The sequence below is a fragment of the Anabrus simplex genome, chromosome 6, assembly GCF_040414725.1.
Source record: "Anabrus simplex isolate iqAnaSimp1 chromosome 6, ASM4041472v1, whole genome shotgun sequence".
Taxonomy (NCBI): domain Eukaryota; kingdom Metazoa; phylum Arthropoda; class Insecta; order Orthoptera; family Tettigoniidae; genus Anabrus; species Anabrus simplex.
The window spans coordinates 249178766-249195351 of record NC_090270.1 but is presented as its reverse complement, the minus strand read 5'-3'; the positions used below and the strand labels follow the sequence as shown (position 1 = coordinate 249195351).

The following is a 16586-nucleotide window of genomic DNA, read 5'->3' as shown; positions in this document are numbered from 1 at the left end:
CCAAGCAAATGCTGGAGCTGTAGCTTAATTAAGGTCACTGTCCCTTCCTTCCCTCTCCTAGCCATTTCCTGCCCCATCGTCGCTGTAAGACCTATCTGTGTCTCGATGTGACGTAAAGCAGCTTAAAAAAAAAAAAAAAAAAAAGGAAAACAGAGAAGACAAACACATGTACACTATAATATTTCCGAAATGTTCTGGACACTCTTCTTGTTATGTACTTTACTGCTTGTTTACAATTGAGGTACTTTAGTCATCACAGTAGAGCATTATCCAAAGAATGGGATAGACATCAGAGCTCTGTGACTTTCAGCGTGTCATGGTCATAGACAGCCACCTCTCCAGTGAGTCAGTTCCGGAAATTCCAACCTTGTTAAAGATTGTCAGTATCAATGATCTGCATTTAGGACTGTTGCCCAGGTAGCAGATTCCCTATTAATTGTTTACCTACCCTTTTCTTAAATGTTTTCAAAGAACTTCGAAATTTATCAAACATTTCCTTTGTTAGATTAATCTAATTTGTTGCCCTAAAAATGCATATTTGCCCCAATTTATCCTCTTGAATTCCAACTTATCTTTATATTATGATTTTTCCTACTTTTAAAAGCTCTACTCAAGTTTATTCATCTTCTAATATCATTCCACACTGTTTCTCCACCGACAGCTAAGAACATAATACCAATATAAATGGTCCGTTATTGGACATTATAAATTTTCCAGCTAACTCATTCCTGGTTGCCAGCGTTTTGCCCCAGTGTGCTAAGTTGGGCTCATCAGTTGATAAATAGCACACACGGGACAAATATTTCAGGTTCCCTATGGGAATCAACATCTATATTATCAGCTCAGAACATACCACTTTGTTGAGCAGCTCATCTCCTTACTCCCCAATCTTCTGATCAAGTGATGTCCTTGTAAAATGGAAGCAGCAGGCAGTAACATCAGCACAACCAAGAACCAGCACACCATATAAAATGACCAACAGGGACCGGCGAGTATTAAGAGGATAGTGCAAGGAAACCATGTTGTCAGTTGGAAGACTCCACACAGTGTTGCAAACAGCATCCAGTAACACAACCAGTATGAGAACGGTTCATCAAGATCTCCTCAAATTGGGTTTCCATGGCCGGCAGCTGCACACAAATCAAACATCACCAAGATCATTGCCCGTCGTCGGGTAAGGTGGCATAAAGAATTGTGCCATTGGACTCGTGAACTATGGAGGCAAGTGCTATGGTATAAGAAATCGTGCTTCACTATGTGGAAATCTGATGGATAGGGCTGGGTACGGAGGATGCCAGGTGAGCAACGCTACCTTTCTGTGTGTGTACCATCAGCTGTGAAGTTTCGTTGAGGAGGCATCATGGTATATTCTAGGCCATACATTTCCTGTTCAGGGAGTGCTTAAACACCAGTTGATATGAAACTCTCCTAGACAATTGTGCACTTCCCACATTTCGACAGCATGTCGGAAAGGGTCCATTTCTGTTTCAACATGGTAATGCCCTAGTACATAAATGGCGTCCATACAGGCATGGTTTGATGGCTAGATTGAAGAAATGGATTGGCCTGCCCTGAGCTCTGATCTTAACCCCATCAAACATCTTAGAGATGGATTGGAATGCCAACTGCGAGCGAGACCGCAACATGCACGATCCGCTCTTGACCTGCTCCCGGCCTGCACAAGACTCTACAAGAAGGATGGCAACATACTGTACGAAAACCTGTTGGACAGTCTTCCCAGAATTGCAGGTGTGATAGCAGCAAGAGCAGACATACGTCATGCGAATGCTGTCAGAGATAACTCGCAAAAGGACATCTGTCCAGAAACTTTTGGCATTATAGTTAATATTCTAGACAAGCTTTATCTCAAATTTATTTCTTGAAGCCACGAGGCCATATATGTTAATAAAGAAATAAAATGTCTGAGTAGATGTTACCAGACCATATCGGTGTATGAAGGAGTGTTGTTTCTGGATATAGCTGGTGGCTGGACAACAACTGTTAACAGACCTAGCCAGTCCTTGCAGGACTGGAGTACACTTGTATCCAGCTGTTGGTTTGATCAGTTATTAACAGCCCTAGCCAGTGCTTGAGGGACTGTTGTTAATAGACCTCCATTTGTTGACTTGAATGGAAGAACTTCATTTCAATTGGCTACAGACGGCTATTTTCTGGTGCAGTAGAAGTTGCTATTACTAGCCAAGTCAAGATTGATTGCATAAAATATGTTTTGTACATAGCAGTCTTAGAGGTTGGTGGAAATGGTTCATCTTATTCTCATTAACCCCTTGATGCAGACCTCCATATGCCGTATAGACCTCCTTTTCTTCACATGCGGCCGACCTCCATGTGTGGTATAGACCGCTGTAGGCCTAAATTCATTTTGTTCTAGCTTGTGAAGTTTTCAAGTTGTCAAGATGGAGACGGTATTGGAACCTTTCCCACCGTCCCCCATGACTCATGGGACCATGTGACGACAAACCAACCCTTTCGGGTCACGAACACATGGGACCATGCTCCACGGAAGTCGATAGTCAAGGGACCTATTCGGCCTTTGCCGATTTCCTCTCATTGGGATTGTATCGTTAATCCACTCACATGAGAAGTTATCGGCCATACAGCACAGCCAGGTCAGAGCTACTCTCCCGTTCCTGAGGTCTGAACACGGACTCCTCAGGGTCGAAGGCCGTTCGCGGCATATAGAGGCTATTAAACTTAAACTAACTTAAAGGCCTACAATGAACGGAAGAGGTTTTTGGATGCTTGTTTTTCGGAAAAGACAGGCACAAATAAGTTTTCCAAATCTACTAAGGCGCTCGTTGAAATCTATACAAACACTATGACATTCTTGGTAAACTAATATAAATTGAAAAATAATGAATATAATTACTTAGCAACGGTAAAATCTGTGCTACCATCCATCAGCTAACTTCATCCACATTCCATTAGAACATCTATGTGGATGATCACAGCTTCTAATAATATTTCAGATGAAGGAAAAACTTCCATCCGAACCAACAACCTGATGGATACCTAATTTGACATAAACAAAAAAATTTCACATCCCCAAAGGATGATCGTACCCGTAGACATACTACGTTTCTACCTCTGGTTTTTGTTATCTATCACCCGTTGAACATTAAAAACTGTTGAGTGTTACACAAAACAAAATATAACACATATTACCTATTTACAGTTACAATTACGAACCATTTTCCTCCAAATACCAGTATCCCCTGGGACCGAATCCCACATCACTAAGTTAAACATTTACTTACACTAACTCAACTACCCCAGAGTGGTCACCTATCTTATATCTACCGCCACCAAATATCTATACGTGAATAAAAGTATACTGGAGAAATAATCATATGTTTTACTTAAACCATGGAAAAGAAAATAAGGTTATGCGTCTCCACTAATTAGAAGAAAAATGAAATAAAAATCACACGACCACAGGCTTGACAACGAACTCGTCGCTTACAACAACTATCAGTGAAATTTCACGAAGTCTAAATTCGCGCAGAACAGTACATAACACAAAACAAGATTACACCCTGAAAAGAAGCATATATTTATACAACAACACAAAATATAAATGGCTGTATTTCATCTCGTAGAACCCGCTACTTGTGTGAGCAGTCGTCCTGTCTATGTGCAGTCGAGGTTCGAACAGGAGACTATGTTCGTCTCCATCAAAGATCCTGCAATCAAACCCTAATTTACCCTGATCATGTGAACACTGTCATACAACGGGAACATCTACATTGCTACGTGGTTCGTGGCTTACGGCATATGTGGCAATTACAGAACTCTACTGTCATTTTTTTTTTTTTTTCAAGGGCAAGGCAGCCAGTTAGCACGACCAGTTTCTTCGCCCGTGCCAGGACCTACCCTCGCAAGTCGCTCCCTTCCTCCTGGCTCGTAAATTACAGCGGTCATTCTTTCCACTGTCTGGAAGCTAAAAACACCAACCAGCCGGCTTACGCTAAGACATCGTGTCTATACAATTTAATTCATTAGAAACTGGCGCAATCTATTCATTGCTCAAGCCAGCCCACATACTTTCACTACACGAGAATCATTTCTTAAATTCAATCGTTAACGCACATCAAATTCTCTCATATCTCTGGAGGTCTGGAGTTCGACTCGTATCTTCTCTCCTTCCTAATATTCACCATACGTCAGCCACTGACCACAGCAATATTCCCATTTCTCCGCCTCTGAGGCGAGATTGTGTACCTGTCAGATACTACCCTATTGCTCGAGATATATCGGTATAAAATCACCGATCAGATTACTTTAAGAAAATAATAATAATAATAATAATCCTCTAACCTGTTGCTTGAAATGTATCGGTATAAAAACACCAATCAAATTACATTAAGAAAATAATAATAATTATTATTATAATTATAATAATAATAATCCTCTAACCTGTTGCTTGAAATGTATCGGTATAAAAACACCGATCAAATTACATTAAGAAATTAATAATAATAATAATAATAATAATAATAATAATAATAATAATAATAATAATAATCCTCTAACCTGTTGCTTGAAATGTATCGGCATAAAAACACCAATCAAATTACATTAAGAGAATAATAATAATAATAATAATAATAATAATAATAATAATAATATTCAGACATGATCAAACTCAACTAGTAAATCTCTACTTTATTAGCCTAACTAATGTGTAGGGGGGGGCCGGGTTCGAACCTTCGCACATATCTTCTCGAACATCTTCAGTTACAGCCAAACTTATACACTAGCATGCAAAACAAACTACTGCCTCTACTTTTATGAATTTAGTGCTGTCACTATTCCACATTAATCTCTGTATAGGCACATGTTAATGATCCTGTCACCTGCTAATCCCTGCTCGTCTTATGCAGTCCCGCAGATGAAATTTACGGCATTAACCTGTTCAATTTTCTACTTATTTTCCCCCCTCAAATCTTTCTCAGCACTCAAAACAAGAATATATAGTATAGCATGCGCATGCAGCCTCTAAAAGGGGTCCCAAACTCTATACATCCTTCCTGGTTCACTTCCTTCCCATATCTACTTACATAAATCAAATTAAACAAGGGTCATCCGACCACTCCAGGTAATTAACCTATCAATTACATCATCATTAACCCTATCTTTACATTAACTCTATTTACAAGGGGAAATACTAACATTGGAAGAAAATAGCTTGTTACTCAACAGTTTTGGTGTTTTCTAGCCCCATCCGGAGATTTCGGGGGGCCTGCCATCGGTGCTCACTCCATGTCGCTGGCTCGTGCAGTTCTGGGTTCTAGGAGTTTGATGACATTTCTGGCATAATCCATCTTCCTGGTAAACAGATCACTGAAATTATATTTACACAATCTTGCACACTTGTTGATCACTCGACACCATCAAACTTCCCCTCTATCGTTCTATGACCGATGCAAGTTACGTGATGCTAATTATTATGGATATCTCAGCTAGTCTACTTCATTTTAAATTAGGCGAGTTGAACCTTCATGATCTCCTCATTCCCAAGTCTATCGCCTCCTACTTCCGTGATATAAATCAACCATCCTTCTCCATCAGATCCTGCATTTATCACTCCCCGTTACTTAGTGTGATAATTTGGTCCTGAAATCCTATTCTCAATTTCACCTGGATTTATTTTTATAGTATTTCTTCACACGATGACTGCTTTTCTTTTGAAACAGTTTCCCAAAGTCCCAAAGTTATACTCCTCGAAAAAAATGAGCTCCCTCACTGCTACAGACATCAACCTCGCGATGAGCGTTCTCCATCTGGAGTTTGATCCCTACGGCGTACACAACTTTTCACAGTCACTACCTACGACACAATGACAAATATTCACAGTTTACTTCGCGATCGGATGTCGCACAAATATCTTTATCATATAATTACATTTTCTACCATCACTGCACACTGGAAAACATTTCTAGAATTTCACTCCCGTTTCTTTGTGTCAGTTATTCAGACAAAGAAGAGGTAGTTATCGCTCGCGAACCGACCGTGGTTCCACCTCTGAAGCTCGTTCTCGACTGCTGACTCCCCCAAGAATCTGCAATAACTTATAGCCAAACCAGGAATAGGGGTGGCTAGTGAGCCTCGCCCCCTCCCTTATTTTGACCTCTCCTGGATAAACCTGCCTGTCGAAATCAGCAATACGCTAGATTGTGTGACTATGTTATGCACAAGTGCGCTATGCCATGAGGAGTTGATTATGTTCGGCGGATCTGCCGTAATTAATTAATAAGATCGAAGGGGAAATGGTGAATCCCCAAAGACATCTGGTTTCACCCATCGCATCCGTACGCTAAGCCAGTTACATAAGCTGTTCTCAAGTGCCTTTACCTTGGAGAATCTCTTCTACTATAACTCCTGTTTTTAACTTTTTGCCAATATTATTTCTACCGCTCTGACGGATGCATTTTTGTTAACCAAGCCTTATTTACGCCGAAAATACATTAAAATTGGCCCGATCGCTTTGGCATCGCTGTACGCTGGCATTTGTTTTTCAATATGGAGTCGCTAAAATAGTGTTCTTCTGCTGCTTCTTCTATGACGTGTGCCTAGTTCGGGGATTCTTTAAGCCACCCAGTGGGTGTGTAAGGCGCCGCGCTGGCGGGCGTCCTATTGCACAATCTGATGCTTCTCCCAACATCCACACAAAGAAAGCTTGCTGCCTGCTTCCTTACCAAGCATATCATTTGAAATAAATATTAATTGTGCCGATACGGTCACAGTATATCTTTGAAGATGAAGATTTCTGCTTTGTATGTATGAATCAACCCAAATCAGTGTTTCTTTTTTCTGTTCTAAAGTGTTTGAAATAGTGTGCCCTCTTTTCGGTTGAGAGCATATAGTCTTAAATTTCTGCTGCACCCTAGTAGCTGTATGTTTCATTACAGGATGTTTACTTATGTAGATTGATAGTATAAATTGCCATCTCTTCACTGATATGAATGTTGACATCATCTGGTGAGAATTTCTAAATTCTTTGAATGCCTTCAAACCTCTTACGAATCATATTTACTTAACTCGCTGTCACTTCGAAATAAAATATTCACAGGAACATGGCACGGTGCAGTTTGAATGAAAGAGAAGTCATTAAATTTTAAAAATCAGACTTTAACAGCACTACACCAGACTGAACTAAGCATAGTGAGAGTGAATGCATAACATACAGAATGGGAAGGCATGGTTCGCACGGCCAAGTAATGGACAACAAAACATGCCAAAGTATATGCCCTCTTTCTCATGAACTAATCGTCCCATTAACCTGGGATTTGTGCTAAATTAATTTTGGAACTATTGTTCCCGGTTCTTCTGCTCAAAGTTCCCGAAGCAATGATTACTGTAGTTTTTATTGCATTGTGAATCAACCCAGGCAAATAAAAGAACATCATTTTCACACCGTACAAAATTTGGAAGGTCTTTTCTCCATTACTACAATACAAAGTAAATATAAAGTTTATGAATGTAAGTACATTCTTTTGGGTCTCCACTATAAACATTTTAAAATAATCTGAGCTAAACTGTTGGAACAGTGAATTTTTAAAGAGATAGCTGCATTTTTTTAGTGCTTACATCTGAATCATCTCTGTCCGCTGGGTAGAGTGGTACTCAAATGTTCCTCGTTGCTGAGGGGTTAATAAATAATATTTAATTCAAGGCTGCTTTTATTTTGTTACCAGTTATCCATTTAATGGTGGTATTTGAAGAAATCTTGCTGTTGAAGTTCTTACATATTTGATGATATCTGTATTTTCATAACAATTTGTAGATGGACTATTCCAGAATTTAAATCACTGAGCCAATTACAGTAGTTTGGTTCTGTTGATCTTCACTCTCATTCTTTCAGTTTTGTTTTACTTTCCAAAGATATTTGTTTTGTATCTCTGTTCTGTCTCATCCCGTTAATATCACCGCTAAGAAATACTGTAGTACATTTGTTGTGTGATCTTTGAATTTCACTGCTTTTATTACCTCGTTATGACAAAGAGAAGTAGAGAAAGCCAACAAATTCCTTGTTGGATTCTGATATGACCTTCCATTTGCACACAACTCATTATTCCTAATACACACCGGGCAAGTTGGCCGTGCAGTTAGGGGCGCGCAGCTGTGAGCTTGCATCCGGGAGATAGTGGGTTCGAACCCCAATGTCGGCAGCCCTGATGATGGTTTTCTGTGTTTTCCCATTTTCACACCAGGCAAATGCTGGGGCTGTGCCCTAATTAAGGCCATGGCCGCTTCCTTCCCACTCCTAGGCCTTTCCCATCCCATCGTCGCCATAAGACCTCTCTGTGTCATCGGTGCGACGTAAAACAAATAGCAAAAAAAATCCTAATACAGATGTCTAATATGAGCTATAATCCCTTCTATCATGTTCTTATACCTCAAACATGTATGGCTGTGTTGTATGAAATCATTTGCCTTTTCAGTGTCCAGGAAGACTAATGTTACTCTTATTTTTGTCCTAATTTTTCTCCAATTTTTTTTTTTTACTCTATCATTTTACAACTGTTCAGTTCTTCAGTCTGTCGAAAGTAATTTATGAATAAATAAAATTTAGAAACTACATGAAAAAGATAACATATAACAGAGTTATACCTGAAAAAGAAACAACTTAATCACAAAAGCAGACTGCTGTACAGTGGTTTCTTTTTCAGGTTTAATTCTGTTATGTTTTCTTTTTTCAAGTAGTTCCTAAATTTTATTTATTCATAAGTTAGTTTAGACAGACTAAAGAACCTAATAGTTACAAATTTAACCAGCTTTACACACTACTTAAAAAAAAGTTCTTTACAATAAAATATATTTATATACCCATTTGAGTATATATATACACACACACACACATATATATACACTGAAACAAAAGTAAATTATTTCTAACTAGAAGTATAAGGGGTAGTCAAATGAAAACCGATTGCCCACTACAACGTGACCAGAGAAAGGTTTTATTCAAAAGTAATTACCAAAAGTGTTAATTCATTTATCCCACTGGGAGATGAGACGATCATTTCCAGTTTTGTAGAAAGAGGTAGGTTGCTGACGAACCCACAACCACACCCACTCTTGCACTTCCTCGTCCGACAAACCGACATCTACAATTGTCTTTCTTCCTCCATGATTCATCAGTTTTCCCGGATAAGGCCATCGATCCGCTCTATTACATCAGGAGTAATGGCTCAATGGGCCTGTCCTGGGCGTGCATCTTCTTGCAATGATGTGCGCCCTTCTCAAAATCTCTTCTGCCATTCGTGCACACTCGTAATGGACATGCAGTGTTCACCATACACAGCACCCTCAGCTACCAGAAAAGAACCACACTTCTCTGTTAATCTTTGCTTGCTTCCATTTCTACAGCTGGGCGAACACACTAGACCAGTCCACGCACCAACGAAGACATAACCCAACAAATGCGTGCACCTATGAGTTGTCACTATGTAGTTCTCCTACCACAGCGATGGCAGTATCCATACTTAACAACAGTGTTGCCACCTTTCACGTGGAATGTCTGTTATTGCAGCTGTTCGTAACTTAAATTTCCTGGCCGTTAGTCCTGTTCTTCCTGTGTATTTCTGTATCACCCACAATTCGATTATACGAATTTCTCAATTTCTCGAAGCAAATATTTCCAACCCAGAAGCTGAAAATATTCTGTAGGTTGAATGTTGTTCAACAATAACTGTGCAATACAACATCTTTGGTTTGTGTATCATTATTCTTTAACATACTGTAGTCTGCAGTACATCCTCCCGGCCAACTTGGTATGTTTACATCTATCCACGCCTGATGGGTTGATCACAGGCAGTTGAAGTTGCATGACCCCTCTCCTTTATAAGCGTTAAATGCAGTGGGTATTCTTTGATCCTACGTACAGACAGTCAAATGTAAATTATAGTGTTTTCACAACAATAACTGTTGTAAATAAACAGAGGATTTCCAAGGTGTTTATGGAGGTATGTTTCATGTTCCTTATGTAATGTCTCTTCGAGTTGCAATAATATGTTCTAATTAAAGTCATAAAATACGAATGCATTTTCATAATGGTTAAATAATACTGTATCAACTCGTAGATACATATGATTCGGTTATATATGCTCAAAACAGAGAATTTTCTATATCTTGGAATTTTGATAACTCAAAATTATATTTAGCTCCCGAGGTGATTTGTATAACAAAAAATAAACAAAACTATTTGAATCATGATAGCACAAAATGATATTTATAAAGCATCTGTAAAACAATTTTTATATTTCAGACAAACTGTAGGTAAGTTGTAAAATACAATATGTTTATGTAGGTAAGAATGCACTGCTGTTCAGCAATTTGCTTCCAACTTGCTTTTAATGTCCACCTATTCAATACAATAATGTTGTTTATAGATGAAATTACAACATTCTAATTATATACAGTACTAGTTTCAACGCATTTTTGCATCATCTTCAGCTGTACAAATAAATCGGAAAATAGGCAAATTATATAAAACTCACGATAGATGTTGATTGTGCGTGATATAAAACCCTATGAAATCTACATTAAAACAATGACACATAATAAAACCTTATTGAACAAGTTAAAGACTTGCGAGTCAAACATATACTGAATGCTGAATAACAGTTCACAAGTTGATTCATGTCCCTGTGGACATACAGTAGTAAGCTCAATAAATTTGGTGAGCGATTTACAATAATAAAATATTGTGTGTTTTAAAACTTTTTAGACCTTGTTTCAACTACGGTCCATAAACTGAGGAGTCTTCTTAAAATAACCGTGAATATTGCTGAATAAAATTTAGGTATGACGGAATTCTTCAATATCTAACGCCTATGAGGTGGAAACATATAAATGACTCCTTAAGATGTAACCAGGAACTATGTTTCTCAGTTCAAATGTGGAACCTGTGAAAAATAAATAATAAACACCAATAACGATTCAGAGCGGAAAGTTTTAAGATTCTACTCAATAATGTAAGTGTATGCAAGACTCGCCCCATGCGGCCGTAGACCTATCGTAATGCAAATAACATGCAGTAAACAATGAACAGCTCGGGTCAGGAATGCATACCTGGACGGGACAAGGGAGGGGCGATAGAGGTAGGCAGAAGTAGAGCATGTGGAGGGGATCTGGTGGACGTGGACTACGAAACGAATATCGAGAAAACTTGTTGCGCATAACACGTAAAATTAAACACTTGTTTGGAATTTGAACATTTTTGAGAAATGCTATAAGGAAATCAAAGAGAACTTCTAGTGTCTCGGATGTATCATTTAGATTGAGATTTGCATTGAAATACTGGTCTAGGTGGATATAACAGAATTCAGTAGCATCCAGCAACAGTCCTTTATTTAAAGTCTCTAGTATCTGAATGTCTTGCTCCAAGCTTGTGAAAGTATGTTTTTATTCGTGGACATGTTGGCCTACCGCAGAGAATCTATTATATCTCACGGCATTAACATGTTCAGCATATCTCATCCTGAAGTTGCACCCAGTTTACCCGAGATAGGCGCTACCACATTCACTGCACTGAAATCTATATACTCCTGATCTGAGATGAGGATTGGATTTATTTATAGTGTCTGAATTATGTAACACCTCTGTACTCCTATTATCAGTACGAAAGGAAATCTTTACTTTATTCTTTTTAAATATGTTAGTTACTTTATAAATGTTGTTATTAAATGTGAAGTTTGAATAGGAATTATAACTGGGTTTACCTATGCTTAGCGTGGTTTGCGGACGATGTCTAATCTTACTGATTATACGTTGGATAAAAGAATCTTTACAACCGTTAGCATAAGCTATAGAACGAATGATGTTCAACTTCTTGTTCAAGTCAGTTTTAGACATTGGTAGAGGCCTGAATTTTTTGCTTCAATGATAAACGCGACAAAAAATATTTTGAAGCGATTTTAAGGCATCTTTACGAATCATGTTTCTGGTTAAGAAAATATGGATATTATGTTTGCGAATTAAAGCGATAAGGTCATTTTAAAGCGAAATTCAATCATTTCATGATAAGCTTGATATTACAGTGAAATCTGTAGTGAATAACGAACTTGACATTTTGTTCCAAGATTATGTATTAAAAGAAACGGAAGAGCGAAGAAAGATTCATCAACAGGAAAGAAATATGTTATCATTAATGTTCTGAAAAATCTCTTTATGACATGGCATCAAAGAAAAGGGGTTAGCTCCAGGCTTCTTGCCAAACAAAATATTTGGAATGTTGTTCTTGTGGTGGCTGGTAATCCCACCCCAGCCTGTCTCCTCACGGCATTGTGCAATCCTGGAATCCCTAATGACATCTACAAGCAGCACAATTGACTGGTGTATTTCAGCTTCGTGGTCAGGTAAAATTAAGAAAGTGATCACAGACAGTAGCGAAGATGTGTCGCTCGACAAGTGTTACGGTGCACAGCAGAGCTAAACAGTTGATGTGTGAAGGTTTATACGTTTCGGAAAGCAGTATTTTAATGTATAAATTTTGTAATGTTCGTATCCAGTGGGAGAAAAAAGATACTGTCTCAAAACATTGTTTTAAAAATAAGGAACATTCAGAACGTAAATTTAGCACTCCAACAGTGAAACAGCAGGCAACAATAGAACTCTCATTAGATATGCAAAAGAAAGCCAGTGTGAAAAAATAGAATTTATTCACAAAACAACAGCGATGCTACTCCAAGCCAACATCCCGCTGGAGAAGACAGAAGACCCTGCAGTCCGGAAATGACTTCAAAAGTATGTACCAGGTATGTACAGTCTATCAATTAAACTTCCACAATCAACGATCAGTGATAGTAATGAAACCTTTAATGATTTATTTTAGAATTATATTAAAGCAAAATAAAAGTGATACGGCAATATCTATTTCGTGAAATAACACGAAATAGCGTATCCTTCTCGCGAAATCTTTAAAAAATTAATGCGAAAAATCATGCCTCTAGACATTGGGATCCTAAAAGCACGATCTAGTAGACTAATGTATGTAGCTCTTTTTTGAGCTTGTGGGTGTATTGAATCCTGCCTTACGGTAACATTAGTTTGTGTGGGCTTTCTATAAATATTAAACATAAAGGCTGAAGGTTGTCTATTAATAGTTAAATCTAAAAAATTAATTGATCCATTCTTTTCAGATTCCAATGTAAACTTAATGTGGGTCTATACTATTGAGTTTTTCTAAGGTGGCAGTCGCGTCTGTTATCCGCTCATCTAAAACTGTGAAAGTATCTTCTACGTATCTAGACCAGTAATGTATACTACTAAACATGTTTCCATTATCTATTACAGAATCCTCCAAAGAATCCAAATAAATTTCTGCTAGAATCCCCGAGGCTGGAGACCCCATTGCTAGCCCATTTTGTTTATAAATTACATTGTCAAATACAAAGTTAATTATTGTTAATTAGCAACATTAGTATGTCCATAAAATCTTGCATTTCCAATTCACATAGGTGACTATGAGTTTTTAAATTATTATTGATGATCGGTAGTAGCTTACTGGCATTTATGCTTGGAAACATGTTAACAATATCAAACGAATGTACTGTATGATAGGGCTGTAATTTAAAATCCCTCAATTTATTAACCAATTCTATAGTATTCCTGATTGATTTATTAGCCATGATCTGTAATGTTGTTTAAGGAATTTCTGAATAAACTGCGTCACTTTGTAAAGAGGACTCGGTCTATAATTTATTATGGGTCTAATGGGGACTTCAGCCTTGTGGGTCTTTGGAAGTGCTGTAGCTGTTGGAAGTACCGGGTTCATATTAATTGATTTATTCTTCTCTTGTTCCGTCAAGAGAAAAACCGCATTATTTAATGTTTGTTTTAATTGTTTTTGAAGTAGTTGTGTCCGATTGTTCTTGGAAACAGTAAAGGTCTCATTGTCGAAAAATATTTTGGCTTTTTGAATGTAATCGGGCTTATGCATAATTACTGTCGTGTTACCCTTGTCAGCTTTAGTTACAATAAGTTTTTTGTCTTTAATCTTCTTCCTAAGGTCGAGGATATGCTTTCTTTCGATAAGGGAGGCTTTATCAATAACACCGGGTTTGTTGTTATTATTTGTAAGAAAATTTTTTTGTAATTGTCTTTTTACGTCTGTCCTGACATCATCCTGCAAATCATGCAGCATCTTACGAATTGCAACTTCAGATTCAATCGCTAGTTTAGAGGTTACATTAGCTAAAGTAAAATTAGGCCAGTTGTGTTTAAGGCCCTTAGCAAGAATAATCTTTCAATCCTCATTTAAGTCAGTCTTAGACAGGTTAATTACTGGAGTATGAAAATGACCTATTAATCTGTCATTAGAACTAAGCTTAGCTATAGATTCATGGCTAATAAATCAATCAGGAATACTATAGAATTGGTTAATAAATTGAGGGATTTTAAATTACAGCCCTATCATATAGTACATTCGTTTGATATTGCTAACATGTTTCCAGGCATAAATGCCAGTAAGCTACTACCGATCATCAATAAGAATTTAAAAACTCAGTCACCTAAGCGAATTGGAAATACAAGATTTTATGGACATACTAAAGTTGCTAATTCACAATAATTACTTTGTATTTGACAATGTAATTTATAAATAAAATGGGCTAGCAATGAGGTCTCCAGCCTCGGGGCTTTTCGCAGAAATTTATTTGGATTCTTTGGAGGATTCTGTAATAGATAATGGAAACATATTTAGTAGTACCGGTATACAGTACTGTCTAGATACATAGACGATACTTTCGTAGTTCTAGATGAGCGGATAACAGACGCGACTGCCACCTTAGAAAAACTCAGTAGTATAGACCCACATATGAAGTTCACATTGGAATCTGAAAAGAATGGATCAATTAATTTTTTTGATTTAACTATTAATAGACAACCTTTAGACGTTACATTTAGTATTTATAGAAAGCCCACACAGACTAATGTTACCATAAGACAGGATTCAGTACACCCACAAGCCCAAAAAAGAGCTACATACATTAGTCTAGTAGATTGCGCTTTTAGGATCCCAATGTCTAAAGCTGACTTGAACAAGAAGTTGAACATCATTCGTTCTCTAGCTTATGCTAATGGTTGTAAAGATTCTTTTATCCAACGTATAATCAGTAAGATTAGACATCGTCCGCAAACCACGCTAAGCAGAGGTAAACCCAGTTATAATTCCTATTCAAACTTCACATTTAATAACAACATTTATAAAGTAACATATTTAAAAAGAATAAAGTAAAGATTTCCTTTCGTACTGATAATAGGAGTACAGAGGCGTTACATAATTCAGACACTATAAATAAATCCAATCCTCATCTCAGATCAGGAGTATATAGATTTCAGTGCAATGAATGTGGTAGCGCCTATCTCGGGTAAACTGGGTGCAACTTCAGGATGAGATATGCTGAACATGTTAATGCCGTGAGATATAATAGATTCTCTGCGGTAGGCCAACATGTCCACGAATAAAAACATACTTTCACAAGCTTGGAGCAAGACATTCAGATACTAGAGACTTTAAATAAAGGACTGTTGCTGGATGCTACTGAATTCTGTTATATCCATCTAGACCAGTATTTCAATGCAAATCTCAATCTAAATGATACATCCGAGACACTAGAAGTTCTCTTTGATTTCCTTATAGCATTTCTCAAAAATGTTCAAATTCCAAACAAGTGTTTAATTTTACGTGTTATGCGCAACAAGTTTTCTCGATATTCGTTTCGTAGTCCACGTCCACCAGATCCCCTCCACATGCCCTACTTCTGCCTACCTCTATCGCCCCTCCCTTGTCCCGTCCAGGTATGCATTCCTGACCCGAGCTGTTCATTGTTTACTGCATGTTATTTGCATTACGATAGGTCTACAGCCGCATGGGGCGAGTCTTGCATACACTTATATTATTGAGTAGAATCTTAAAACTTTCCGCTCTGAATCGTTATTGGTGTTTATTATTTATTTTTCACAGGTTCCACATTTGAACTGAGAAACATAGTTCCTGGTTACATCTTAAGGAGTCATTTATATGTTTCCACCTCATAGGCGTTAGATATTGAAGAATTCCGTCATACCTAAATTTTATTCAGCAATATTCACGGTTATTTTAAGAGGACTCCTCAGTTTATGGACCGTAGTTGAAACAAGGTCTAAAAAGTTTTAAAACACAAAATATTTTATTATTGTAAATCACACTTTGTGTGTCATAGACACAGGCACCAGTGCCATGGTTGTTTGATGGTCACTCATTTCCAGTGAGTATGTATGTGTTTATAAACACTCGCCATGTGTGTAACATAAAACAAAATGGAAAACATTGACTTTTGTCCTTCTGGACAATAATAGAACATTGACAGCTGTATCATATTGTAGCAAATGTACATTTCCTATACACCTTTCACATTTTCAGTATAACTTTCTTTACATCCTGTCATCAGGAACGTTTGGAGGATATTAGAGAGATCACACTTTATTTGGTAAGATAGAAAGGATATAGGGTAATAAAGTTATGCAAGAACTCCCACTAAGCTACTTCGAAAGTATCTCTGCTTTGTATAGCTATCGTA

At 37.6% G+C, this 16586-nt stretch overlaps 1 protein-coding gene across 1 annotated transcript in view; it reads left to right on the top strand.

Annotated features, from left to right (window-relative positions):
- stmA (Protein EFR3 homolog stmA) overlaps positions 1 to 16586 on the top strand; it is a 150015-nt gene that overhangs the window by 74563 nt on the left and 58866 nt on the right. The gene's annotated exons all lie outside the window — the stretch shown is intronic.